Below are 12,034 nucleotides of genomic sequence, written 5' to 3'. Positions count from 1 at the left end.
GGAGAACACTGGAAAAATTACAAAAATGGCTTCACCTCTATCTATATCAGAAAATCGCTTTACTGCAATAGCATTAAAAATGTAGGCACCAGTTCTCATAAGCAGAATGAGGGAAAGAGTGTTTTCCAAAATGAAATTTCAGGGAATCGTTCTTTTCAAAGTAAGATAACTTAAGGGGCAAGGCAATTCACGCAACTGAATCTAGCATCTGTTTTAAGTCATAAAGGCCATTACATTTTGTGGGTTGTGCAATCTGCTGTTTAACCAACTTTCTACAAAAGCATGGTGAAATGGCATGTTTAAAACCAAGGGCAAAGGGACTCCACTCACTGTGAGAAGAGGCACAGCTCCCCCTGGCAGGAGCAGTGTGGCCCTCTGGGGTACCTCTCCCAGCAGCAGGCCCACTGCTTCAGCCCTGACCGCTTGGCCCGCTCCTGGCCATTCCACCTCCTGTTTTATCTGTCAGAAAACACTGGCATTTGGTGAAGGTGTACGGTCGGTGGTGGGTCGATGCAGCAACTGAAAAGAAACTACAGGCTAGGGCACTTTTAGTTCAGTAACCCTGGGTAGCAATGCCTACCAAATGCTCTTCCTGAACAGAAAATTATATCTGGGTGCCTCCATTTGCTAGAGCAAAAAGATTATTCAGAAATCATATATACCACCAAAACACTGCAAGCTCAAACTTGAATAAATCCTCCACTCCCGCTCCCTCTACAACATTTTCAAGCAGGGCTTTAGTACTCCATTATTGTGAATGTTCTTTGGCCCACAGCAAAAAATATTGACAAAATTCTGCTTTTAAGACAGTTATTGTCTCTGTATACTTGATAGCAGCCTTCAGAAGTTCACCTGCTAGCATTAAATTCTTGAGTTTGGGTGAAAGGAGAGAAAATTTGCCACATCTCAAGCTCTTCTGCTGTAGCAGCAGCAAATCAAATTATTCTTTCAATTAAACTAGCTTTGTGCCTAAAAACAAAAAAAGGCCACAGGCTTTCTTCCCCCACACAGAGAACTGAAGCCATCACCCCTTTAAACCCCATGACTTGAGCATGATCTCCACGGCTTAGTGTTCTTGGATAATACAGCTCATAAAATTAAATCTACTCTCAGAGATTTCACTTATCACTGTGTGCTGTGAGCTTGCAGGCAATCAAGGGATCAAGAGTTCTGCATTGGGGTGCGTTTTGATGGACCTGATATAGGGATAGACCTACCTCTCTCTCTCTCTCTGTGTCACACACACACACACACCTATACTCACACACACACACACCCCTACACACACACACACACACCCCAGAAACCAAAAACACCCCATCAGAGGTTGAACAGAGAACCAGGGCCCCCATCGTCACCCCCACTGCCCTCAGATGAGAAGGGACGCTTCCCACCATGAAGCTCACAGGACTTCCTCACCTTTGCCACACACATTAGCTACATTTTAGCACTAAGACAAGCCCTGAACAGTGCATGCATCTGGCCAATTTCCTTCCAAAGAACTGGAGCTGGTCTTTCGTAGGAAATGCCCAACTAACAGATGCTCTGTGTTTGACTTTCTTTTCAAAATGTCGGCTTTCGAGAAGCAAAACGTGAAGCGCAGGTCTTGGTTGAATCCATGCTGATAAGGTAAAGGTGCTTCGGTGCTGGTGATGTGCCTGGAAGGGCGGTGAGGTCATGTTTGTTGGGGGAGTGGCGAAGCCTGCTCCCCTGGCACTTATTTGATTCAGAGCATTGTATTTGTGGAAGTCAGAGCCAAGTGCTAACCAAGATTTAACACTAAGACTAATCAGAACGTCACTTAGTACAAGAAAACACAACTTTTTTTCTGTTACGGTACATACAGTGGGCATCCATTGAGAACTTGGCATCTTTTGTTAAGCACCATGATTATGAATAATTTATGATAGAAACTGACAGTGACTTTATCATAAAGCTGTGGATGGAGAAATAGAAGAACACTCCAGGACCTGCCTGGATAAGACAATGACTTCCCGGATGTGAAACACAAAATCTGTCATTTGACTAAGCAAATTTTATAGGGACAAAGGGGTAAATCTGCTAAAATAAAATCAATCAGAACAAAACAAGAAACTACAAATCTGGCAGTTTTAAAAAGTCTCCATTCTTGCGGTGATTTGCAAGGAGACAGCCCACGTCTGGTGCAGCGGGCACCTGGAAAGCCTGACCTTTTTCTTTTAAGAGAGCTTCATAGGTTTAAAAATGGGACGCACACAGCAGCATCGTACAAACTAAAAAGATATTTTAAATACCAATTAAAGAGTTAAAAATTAACACTGACATACCCTTAAATATCCAGGGGTTCCTGAAAATGTCTTCACTTTAAAAAGAGGTATGCCTGCAAAGTCCAAGCTCCTGTTTGTTTCCACAGCTTCAGGTGACACTGGCTATTTCCCGCATCCAACTTCTAAAAATACCAGTGTGGAGTTCACCTCCTCCATGCATTTTTCTTTTTTACCTGAAGGCAAAAAGTCAATCTGGTTTCTCTTCACAGATTGTGGGCCTGGTTTTAATTTGTGCAATAGTCCTTTTGATAACAATGCCTAGTTAAAACATCCATTAAAAGTCTGTAGCAGGCATTTAATGGAAGGAAAATCTAATAGGGTTCCACTGCAACTCGTTCATTAACTTTTAAAAGAGTTCCCTCCTTCAGTGTTGACAGAGAAAGACAGGGCATGTGGGCAGAAAGAGGGAGGGAGAGACAGAGAAGAGAGAGAGATGGGGGAAGGTGGAGAGAAAGAGAGGAGAGAGAGAAGAGAGAAACGTTCACATATTTAGGGCTGGATTATAAATCTTTGAAAGGAATTCGGTCAAACAGTCGTGTTTTTCAGCCACCTGAACCAGCTCTCACTAAACCAAGGCCTCCTTTTCTAACTATTATACACTGTCTCAAGTCATAACAGGGAGACTCACCGGGAACCTCATCCCCCAGGAAACACGGGGCACTGAAGCTCGACGCTGCACCGAGCCTGCAGAACACAGCATACCCAAAGCGCTTTATGCCAGGAAAAAGCAAGGACGGACTCAAGATTGGCAAAGCAACGACCACAAAGAAAGGCTCACCATCCCGGGGTTCCGGCCCAACCACACTGGAGAAAGCCGGCCTGGTCTACCTGCCAGAAGGCAGGCTCTGTAACCAGGCCAGCGCCTCCTCCACTGGCCAACAGGGGGCCACTGTCATATCAGTCTAGGTAACAGCCCATGGGTTCACACATGCTTTTTCCAGCACAGTAATGCGCCACATCACTGAGAAATCATTGCATTTAAGAAATTATTGCATTTCTCAAAATGTTCAGTAGAATGCCTTGGAGAGGACAGACACTCAAAAATGGTTGTTGCAAGAATGAACCGGAAACCATCGGAGCTACAACACTTTACGGTGTGAATAACAACCTTACCCGGGGGTGATATAAAAGTCCAGGAAGAGTTAAAAGGGGCACAACCATGGGTGGAAGGGCCACCAACGGCAAAGGTCACCAGCCTCGGAATTTTCTGGGGTGCAAGGGAACCCGGAGCTCTGAGCACGATGCCTGCTCCCCCTACAGTGCAGCTCCACCACGCAGTCTTCAACCTGCTTTCCACTTGCTCCTTCCTGCTCCGATCTAGCTAGTCAAGCAACTTCATCCCCTTCCAACAAGCTTTTTCCTAATATAAAGTCCCATACTTACCATAAAATTGCTTTATGTATTAGAAATGTAGCATGTATTTTTTATACTGTTTCCAAGCTACATGGAGTTTCAGCGGCCTGGCCCCAGCTCTATTTTTTCCATAAGCCCTTTTCCTTCAGGACGTACATGTTGTGTTATAACTGAAAAGTCTGTACCAAGACCCTATTAATAATGTTGAGGAAAGGCAAAACTATCCAAGTTAAACTCAAAGGAGGACTATGCACACATAGTACATAAAAAAATGTTGGACTCTCAGGCTAATTTAGGGTTGCTAAGTCAAAAGATTGATGTTACAGGTGAAAATACATGGTGCCTGTCATTCTCCTAAATCTGAACATTCCTCAGCTAGTCCTACTGAATCCACTAACAAATGCCACAAGGAGGAGACCCTTTTCCAACTGCTGCTTACAATGACAAACCCACATTGATTCATCCTTCAAACCACACACAAGCTGCTGCTCCACAAAGCCCCTGATCTCCTCATCTTCCCCACCCCTCAGCCCACCCAGACAAGTAGCATCTTTCTGGGTTTTGACTCCCCATCACAAGTTATCTGGAATGCCCCCGTAACATCTATCACTTTCCACTTCATTAAGAGAGGTATACACACGTGTCTTTCTCCCCAACAAGACCTGCAAGCTCACTGAAGGCAAGATCCGTCCCGCTCATCATTGCATTTCTCAAAATGTCCAGTAGAATGCCTCAGATATGACAGACACTCAACAATGGCTGTTGGAAGAATGAACTGGAAACCATCGGAGCTACACCACTTTACGGTGTGAATGACAACCTTACCCAGGGGTGATTAAAAAGTCCAGGAAGAGTTAAAATGGGCCAGCCCCAGGTAAGCCTGCAGTATCCCTCTCGTCCCCGACTGGCCTCAGAACCCCACAGAAAGGTGCCAGCCATGCCCCAGCTGCATCCTAGGCTGTGCTCCAGGTATCTGCACCCAGGACCTCTCTGATCTGCCTCCAGACCTCACAGGCCCCATCCCCCGGGCTGTTCTCTTGCATGACCACAGCACCCCCAGTGTGTGCACCTCAGGGACAGCAGAGTGACATGCAGGATAGAGCAACACATGTTCACTAGGAGGCCCCTCTAGGGGTGGAGGAAGACAGAAATGGAAAGCAAAGAATTTCAAGACTCAGGACCCACGGACATTAGGAACAGATCTGCTTCAAACTAATACGTATAAGCTATGGAAACGCCATGCATTATGGCCATAAAATCCAAGCAACAATCAGCTAGTACCCTTCACCCAACCCTCTCCCACTTTAAGTCACCACTGCTCACTGCTGAACTGCCCACATCTCTGTCATCACCAAATCTAATAAAGACAGCTCTGCTGATATTTATTCTACAAAAGCTGGACCCTATGCAGAAAAACTTCTTAGCTATATGCATGTCTCCACTGAATTTGGCAGACATCAGCTACCATTTTGTTTGAAGATGATATCCAAATCAATATGCCCAAATCAAATAAACATTTTGCTAATGAGATGCCAAATTTCATGGAAATGTATTCAGAATGACAAATGGTGCACCTATTTACTGACCTCAGTTTGCTTCAACATGTACCATGGAATCAAAACAGTGCAAGTTTCTTGAGGATAGGCAACTGGGGACCTTTCTTTTGTGCCACCCTCCCCACCTGGTAAAGTGATAGGTTCCTTGCAGCTGCTGAGTAAGTGCCTGCAGATGTGATGACTCCCTGCTGGGACCAGCCAGCTCCTTCCTGTGTCACTGTGGGACCAGCAATGGCCAAAGTCAAAACACCACATGGTCAAGAGGATACTCTGTGAGTTGCTTATTATCAATGATAACTACGGGTTATCAACAACTATTGGTTATCAAACCAAATTAATGGCTGTTTCGTTGACAAAGTATTCTGAGCACATCTGTGATTCAGAGTGGGTTACTTCTCTACCTCCAGCACTCCATAAAGGCTGCTGCCCAAATGACAGGACATAATATAATCTTCTCCTTTGGTATCTCTCATGGGTTGAACAGTGTCCTCTAAAATTCATATCCTCCCAGAACCTCACAATGTGACTTTGTTTGGAAATAGGGTCTTTGCATCTGATATAATTAGTTAAGCTGGGGTGAGGTCATACTAGATCAGGATGGGTCCTAAGTCCAAAGACTGGTGACCTTACAACAGAGGAAAGGACACATGGAGAAGAAGACAGTGACTGGAGTGATGCACCACAAGCCAAGGACACCCACGACTGCCAGGAGCTACCAGGAGCTGGAAGAGGGGAGGAAGGATTCTCCTCTGGAGCCTTCAGAGGGAGGCTGGCCTTGCCAACACCTTGATCTCAGGCTTCTGGCCTCCAGCACTGGGACAGAATAAATGTATGTTGTTTTAACTATTGGTTTGTTTATGGTTTTAATTTGTACTGATTTGTTATGAATGTCACTAAATAAGGAAGAAGTTGGCTAAAAGAACTATACACAAAATGGAATAAACATTAGTAGCCCAGGTATAGAATGAAATGGCCACCGTGGCCCTCCCCTTCTGTGGACATCAACTCTCTCCCTAGGCTTCCTTGTCCACCTGCAGGCACAGACGCACACCCTGCCAACCCCCGGCCCCTGACTCCTTATGCGGAGGGGGAGACTTACCTGCCCCCATCAGCGATGCAGCAAGTGGCCACCCAGATGGCACAGGAGAGCCAGGCCCCAGCCAGCTAGTCCTATGGTGCCATCTGAACTGCAAGCTCACAACAAGGCTACCGATCGCTTTTACAGGGGAGAGATAGCACAGCTCTTCTAATTCTAGAAACATGCCGGGACTGCAGGAGCAGACCCCCGGCCCACTCCGGACTCTGGACCCCACAAGCTGCAGAGCACTTGGGTGCATACTAGAGAGACGACCCACTTCCTTGGGAACGTGTCTTGTTTTAAACTGTGTTCCCAGCATCCAAAACAGCACGTGCTCAATAAATACCTGTGACTGATGATAGAAAACAAAATTGTCATGGAGCAGCCAACATGCGAATGACTGTCCCATGGCCAGAAACTGTCATGAGGGCTCTGCCCGGGGTGCAGGTACCCCAGCAGCAGCCCCCAGAGCCCAGCAGGTGGATTCCATCTTCCTATACCAAACCCCGCACTTACAAATGACAAACACCCCCAAATGAGCCACTGTTCTGAATGCATTTAACTAAATAGCAGGTTTTTAAACCTGTTAAAAATTATTGATTCTTAAGATCAAAATTGAGTAGGTTTGTGTTTTGTAATGGTTGCAACATTGTGCAATGGGATCCTTTTGTTGAAGTACCTTATGGTACAGGAGAAGAGGAAACCCTCATGCAGGAAGTATCCACGCAGTCACAGGCACATAACTAAGCGGGGGACCAACCAGAAGCATCGGAGGAGCTCACGGGCGCCCCCACTGGTGAGGAGGACCAGCTGAGACAATGTCAAAACAGGAACCTGTGCTGCTGCTAAGTGGAGAGAAACAGTGTGCTCCAGCTGAGAGAAACCCATGGACTGAGATCATAAAATCTCACTGTTCACAGCAAGGAAAGGCTCCTGGTGCACCTGGGGGCAGGACCCATTGCAGGACGCAGCACACAAGCAACCCAACCCTTTGGATACTCACAGGCCCCTAGCCAGAAATTCTACACTTCACAATTATCTATATAACTCACTAAAATTTCAAGCTTGACCAAAGGCCAAAAAAAAAGGAGCAATGCCTTTTTTTCTTTAAAAGCTGATTCACTATCCTTAAAATCTGTAAGATTCACTATCCTTAAAATTTGTAAAAAATATCACTTTCAGGGAGAAATTGAGATCCTAAAACCATGTGTAAGAGAGAGGGCAGCCTTTAAAACTAAATCCGTACTTAGGCAGCGGTAAGCAAATTTTAGCTATGCTTATTAAAACGTTAAACTCTCCAAGGATATTTATATTCCCTAAGGTCAAAAGTTCATAATTTATCTTTGAAGGATAAATTCTATCACTGGGCTCAAGGAGGGGATGTCAAACACTTTAATCCTATTTTTACCATATTCATCACATTCAACAAAGAAAAGCAGGGAAACAAATGACCACAACCCTGCCACACATGTTAGAAACGTCAAGAAATAGAGTTTTCTCGAAATGGTGGAAGCATGCTGGGCTGCCCCCAACACCCATCGCGTACCTCCTTGTATTCAATGCTTTGAGTTCACTGCTTCCAACATAAATGTACATGTCCTATCAGAGAAGAAAAATCCACCAGGCATGGTGGGTCATGCCTATAATCCCAACACTTTGGGAGGCCGAGAAAGGAGGATGGCTTGAGGCCGGGAGTTTGAGACCAACCTGGGCAATACAGCAAGACTCTGCCTCTACAAAACAAAATTTAAAAATTAGCTGAGTGTGGTAGGACACATCTGTGGTCCCAGCTACATGGGAGGCTGATGTGGGAGGATTCCTTGAGCACAGGAGTTCAAGGCTGCAGTGAGCGATGATTGCGCCACTGCATTCCAGCCTGGACGACAGAGCCAGATCCAGTCTCTTAAAAAAAACAAAGGACTGGGACTTTAATCTCACTCAAGGAGATATGTTCAAGAGGGTAAGGATGTTTTCATAACCAAGAGTTTAAAACAAAAATTTAATTTTGCAAATTAAACCAAGCACATGGTCAAGGTGTCCGTATTCTTCCATAATGAAATCATTATATAATTTCTTAAGAGATGCATCTGAGGCTCCCCTGAGATTTTAATCAAAATAAAATAAAATAAAAACGTTAACACAGAAGCATCAACTACTCACATAACAAGGACAATTATCATAGTAGGCAGGGCCCTAAACAGAGGTGGATTTGCTACACGCAGGTGAAGCCTCAGGGCCCCTGGCCTGCACTGCCCCTTCCAGAGCCCTGGGGACCCTGTGTCCATGTGGGCTTCCAAAATGGCAGAACTACGGCACTCTTGCTCTTCCTGGCCAGGGGAAGGTGCCACTGCTGCCACCTCCCATCTCGCGTGGCCATATCCCAGCCCCAGGCCTCTTTGCCCGGGCAGCGTCATGAGCCTGCAGCCTCGTGCAGACTGCAGAGGGGAAGCTGGACAGTGCGTGAGGCCAGGTATTTCATGGACCCAGCCATCAGGAATAAACAACCACTTTCCATGACCCAGGCTAAAGGAATGACTGAATTACCTTCCTATGCAGGAAAACAGATGTGTCAGGCAACAAATTAACAATCAGGTTATTTTTCGGGATTCTGCCACATTTTCAGTTTTTTAAGATTTGCTCTGTTGTGATTTCTTTCTCATACTAAACAAGCAGTCACCCTCATACTTAATTTTGCATTCATGATTTTGTACTTTTTTCTTAAGAAGACACTCCCCCTCCCCCCAAATCCTAACTCCTCCCCCAGCACTAAACCCTGCAGAAACACACAGACTTTTCTAGTCTTCATCCTGATGCCTTTACTGAGGGGCTCTTCGGGGAGGCAGAGCCTGGTCCCTGCCTTGGATAAGATCGTCTCAATTAGTCTCACTCCAAGAACACACTCCCCCTGTACAGAAAACAAACCAGATATCATCCATGTCGACGCTTTTCCCAGATCACTGTGATTTCATGTCCCAGTTTGCCAATTCTTAGTCATCTTAGAGCTTCCAACGTACCCCGCACAGGTGGCTACAGGAGCTGCCTACGATGACTCTACTACACGTCTACACCTCGCTGGTGGGAGTTCCATCACGAGTCACGGTTGCCCATGGCAGTTAGAGGGTGTCCAGAGAAATGAGTCTTAGTCTACGGGGCGTGTCTGCACCCAGTAGCACCCTGAGTGCCCATGGGGAAACTTCTGCTTCCATCTCTTACGTGCAAGGCTGCAAATACAGCAGTAACCGGTGGGTAGCTGAGGAGAGTTGCAAGCAAAGCATAAGCCTGTTTAAGGCTTCAGTCAGCCTGGCGTGGTGGCTCACGCTTGTAATCCCAGCACTTTGGGAGGCCAAGGTGGGCAGATCACCTGAGGTGCTCAGCCTGACCAACATGGAGAAACTCTGTCTCTACTAAAAATACAAAATTAGCCAGGCGTGGTGGCACATGCCTGTAATCCCAGCTACTCCGGAGGCTGAGGCCGGAGAATCGCTTGAACCCGGGAGGCGGAGGTTGCAGAGAGCCGAGATTGCGCCATTGCACTCCAGCCTGGGCAACAAGAGTGAAACCCCGTCTCAAAAATAAATAAATCAAAGAAAGAAGGCTTCAGTCTAATTCATAAATGAGAAACATGGTGAGTTATTCAGAATGAGGACTGTTTCCAGAAACATCTCTCACCCTTGAGCTTGATGTGAGCAAGGACACTCAGCCTCTCCTACAAATACTTGCAGTCACTGGCAAGAGAAAAACAGAAACAAACAAAAAAAAGGTGTGTACATATATGTTTGCCTGTGTGTATATATGTATATACACATATATATGCATGCATGTAAGATATATGACTGTTCTTATTTTATTTTATTTTGAAGACAAGGTCTTTCTCTGTTGCCCAGGCTAGAGTGCAGTGGCCCAATCATGGCTCACTGCAGCCTCAACTTTATGGGCTCAAGTGATCCTCCCACCTCAGCCTCCTGAGTAGCTGGGACTACAGGCATGCACCACCACATCTGGCTAATTTTTGTATTTTTTGTAGATACGGGGTTTCGCCACGTTGCCCAGGCTGGTTTTGAACTCCTGACCTCAAGTGATCCACCCACCTCTGCCTCCCAAAGTGCTAGGATTATGGGCATGAGCTACCACACGTGGCCTGACTGTTTTTATTTCATACATGGAACATGACAGCAACATAAAGGTTCACACCAAGGTGCAGGAACCGCCCTGACACGCAACTCTCAGTCAAGAAGAGATCTCAGGAACCTTTGGCTGAACTCACTGTTGACACGTCTGAAGAAACTGAGGCACTAACAGCCACCCAAAAGCCGCCTAGTGGAAAGGCCAGGGCTCATGCAGCTACCCTGAATCCCAGCCCACTGCTATTCCCCGCCACAACAACCCGAGAAAAAGTCTAGGGAGACAGATGACAAAAATTAAAGCTTTAACAACTTACGGATGGTTTGAGAGGTCAAGGAGTCAGACCTTCCTGGGCTTAACTTACATGACCCTATCTGTCTTACTCTATAACCTTATGACATCAACCTGTGTGCACTATCTATAGAACCTTAAATTCTGTAAGCCTCACTCTGTAAATGAAGAGAATAATAAGATAACTATAAAACTGAAATTATATAATGCAAGTGGAGTGTGTCAGGAATATAGTCAATTCAGCAACTCTAAAATACTTAGTGAGCGCCTATCATTTGCCAGGCAGTAGTGCTAGTGTTCCAGGCACTACCTGTACAGGCAATGAACAAAACGGACAAAACCCCTGTCCCTGTGGAGTTTAAATTCCAAACTTTCTGCTGTTATTATTGTTATAGCTATTGTTATTATTATCAGATATCGGCACTTTGCAAGGGTACACTGAAAACAGAAGAATGTTACAGTTAATATTTATAAAGAACAATGAACATCATCCCTTAAACGTGTTTTATAATCTAAAAGGTGCCAATGCGACTTTGGGATATGGTTAGAAGAGGTGCACCTGACAGCTGCCCATCTTCTTGTCCAGCCCCTTCCCTCCCAGTGAGAGGCACGGGGAAGACGCAGCTACAATGTCGTGTGATTTAAAGAAAGGGGAACCTGTTAGAATTGGGTCTGCCCAAAGAACGCCGTCTACCTCCTGTGATGGCTTGTGGGAAGGTCAGGAGGAAGAACAGCTGAGATGCACACCCCTGGTCAGGTGGGGAAAGATTTGGGAGGCCCCAGCACCCTTAGGCACCTGCAGGGCTGCAGGTTGGTGGCCAGCACCCCACAAATGTTACACACGCACACTTCCTATCACACACACTTCCTATCACGCAAGCTTGTTTGTTCAGTGTGGGTGTGGAGGCGAAGTCTGAAACACAGAACCTGAAGACAGTGAAGACAGTGTCAATGCCGCAGCACAGGAGTGGGCTCCCCATCTCAGAATGGAAGAGCCGGCTGGAGAGCAGGAAGGAGCCGGACAGACGCTGGAGGAGGCAGAGGCAAAAGGCAGGTCACTGCCAAACCACAAAGAGGCATGGAGGAGGAAACGGCTGAGATGAATTGGAAAATGGAATTTTTGTTTCCCATATTCAATCCTGATAACATTTATTTCATTGCTCAATGAAATTTTTACATCCACAGGATGCATAATAAAATATTTCATATAAAGTTAATATTGATAACCACTTCAGTCTTCAAAATACTCCTGCTACACCACGAGCTCCATTACCTCAAGGACCTTCTTAGCTATTTTTCGTTGTCCTTGAACTGTCTGGAAATAAGCA

At 45.8% G+C, this 12,034-nt stretch overlaps 1 protein-coding gene across 3 annotated transcripts in view; it reads right to left on the bottom strand.

Annotated features, from left to right (window-relative positions):
- Positions 1 to 12,034, bottom strand: part of TSHZ1 (teashirt zinc finger homeobox 1) — a 79,427-nt gene that overhangs the window by 42,398 nt on the left and 24,995 nt on the right. The window contains exon 1 of one of the 3 annotated variants that reach the window (XM_009252481.4): positions 2,307 to 2,944. The exons of the other annotated variants lie outside the window; for them this stretch is intronic. The gene's annotated coding sequence lies outside the window, so the exon portion shown is untranslated. Of the gene's footprint in view, positions 1 to 2,306; positions 2,945 to 12,034 lie in introns of those variants that run through there. 3 annotated transcript variants of the gene reach the window in all.

The sequence above is a fragment of the Pongo abelii genome, chromosome 17 (genome assembly GCF_028885655.2).
Source record: "Pongo abelii isolate AG06213 chromosome 17, NHGRI_mPonAbe1-v2.0_pri, whole genome shotgun sequence".
Lineage (NCBI taxonomy): Eukaryota > Metazoa > Chordata > Mammalia > Primates > Hominidae > Pongo > Pongo abelii.
This window is presented reverse-complemented; position numbering and strand designations above follow the sequence as displayed.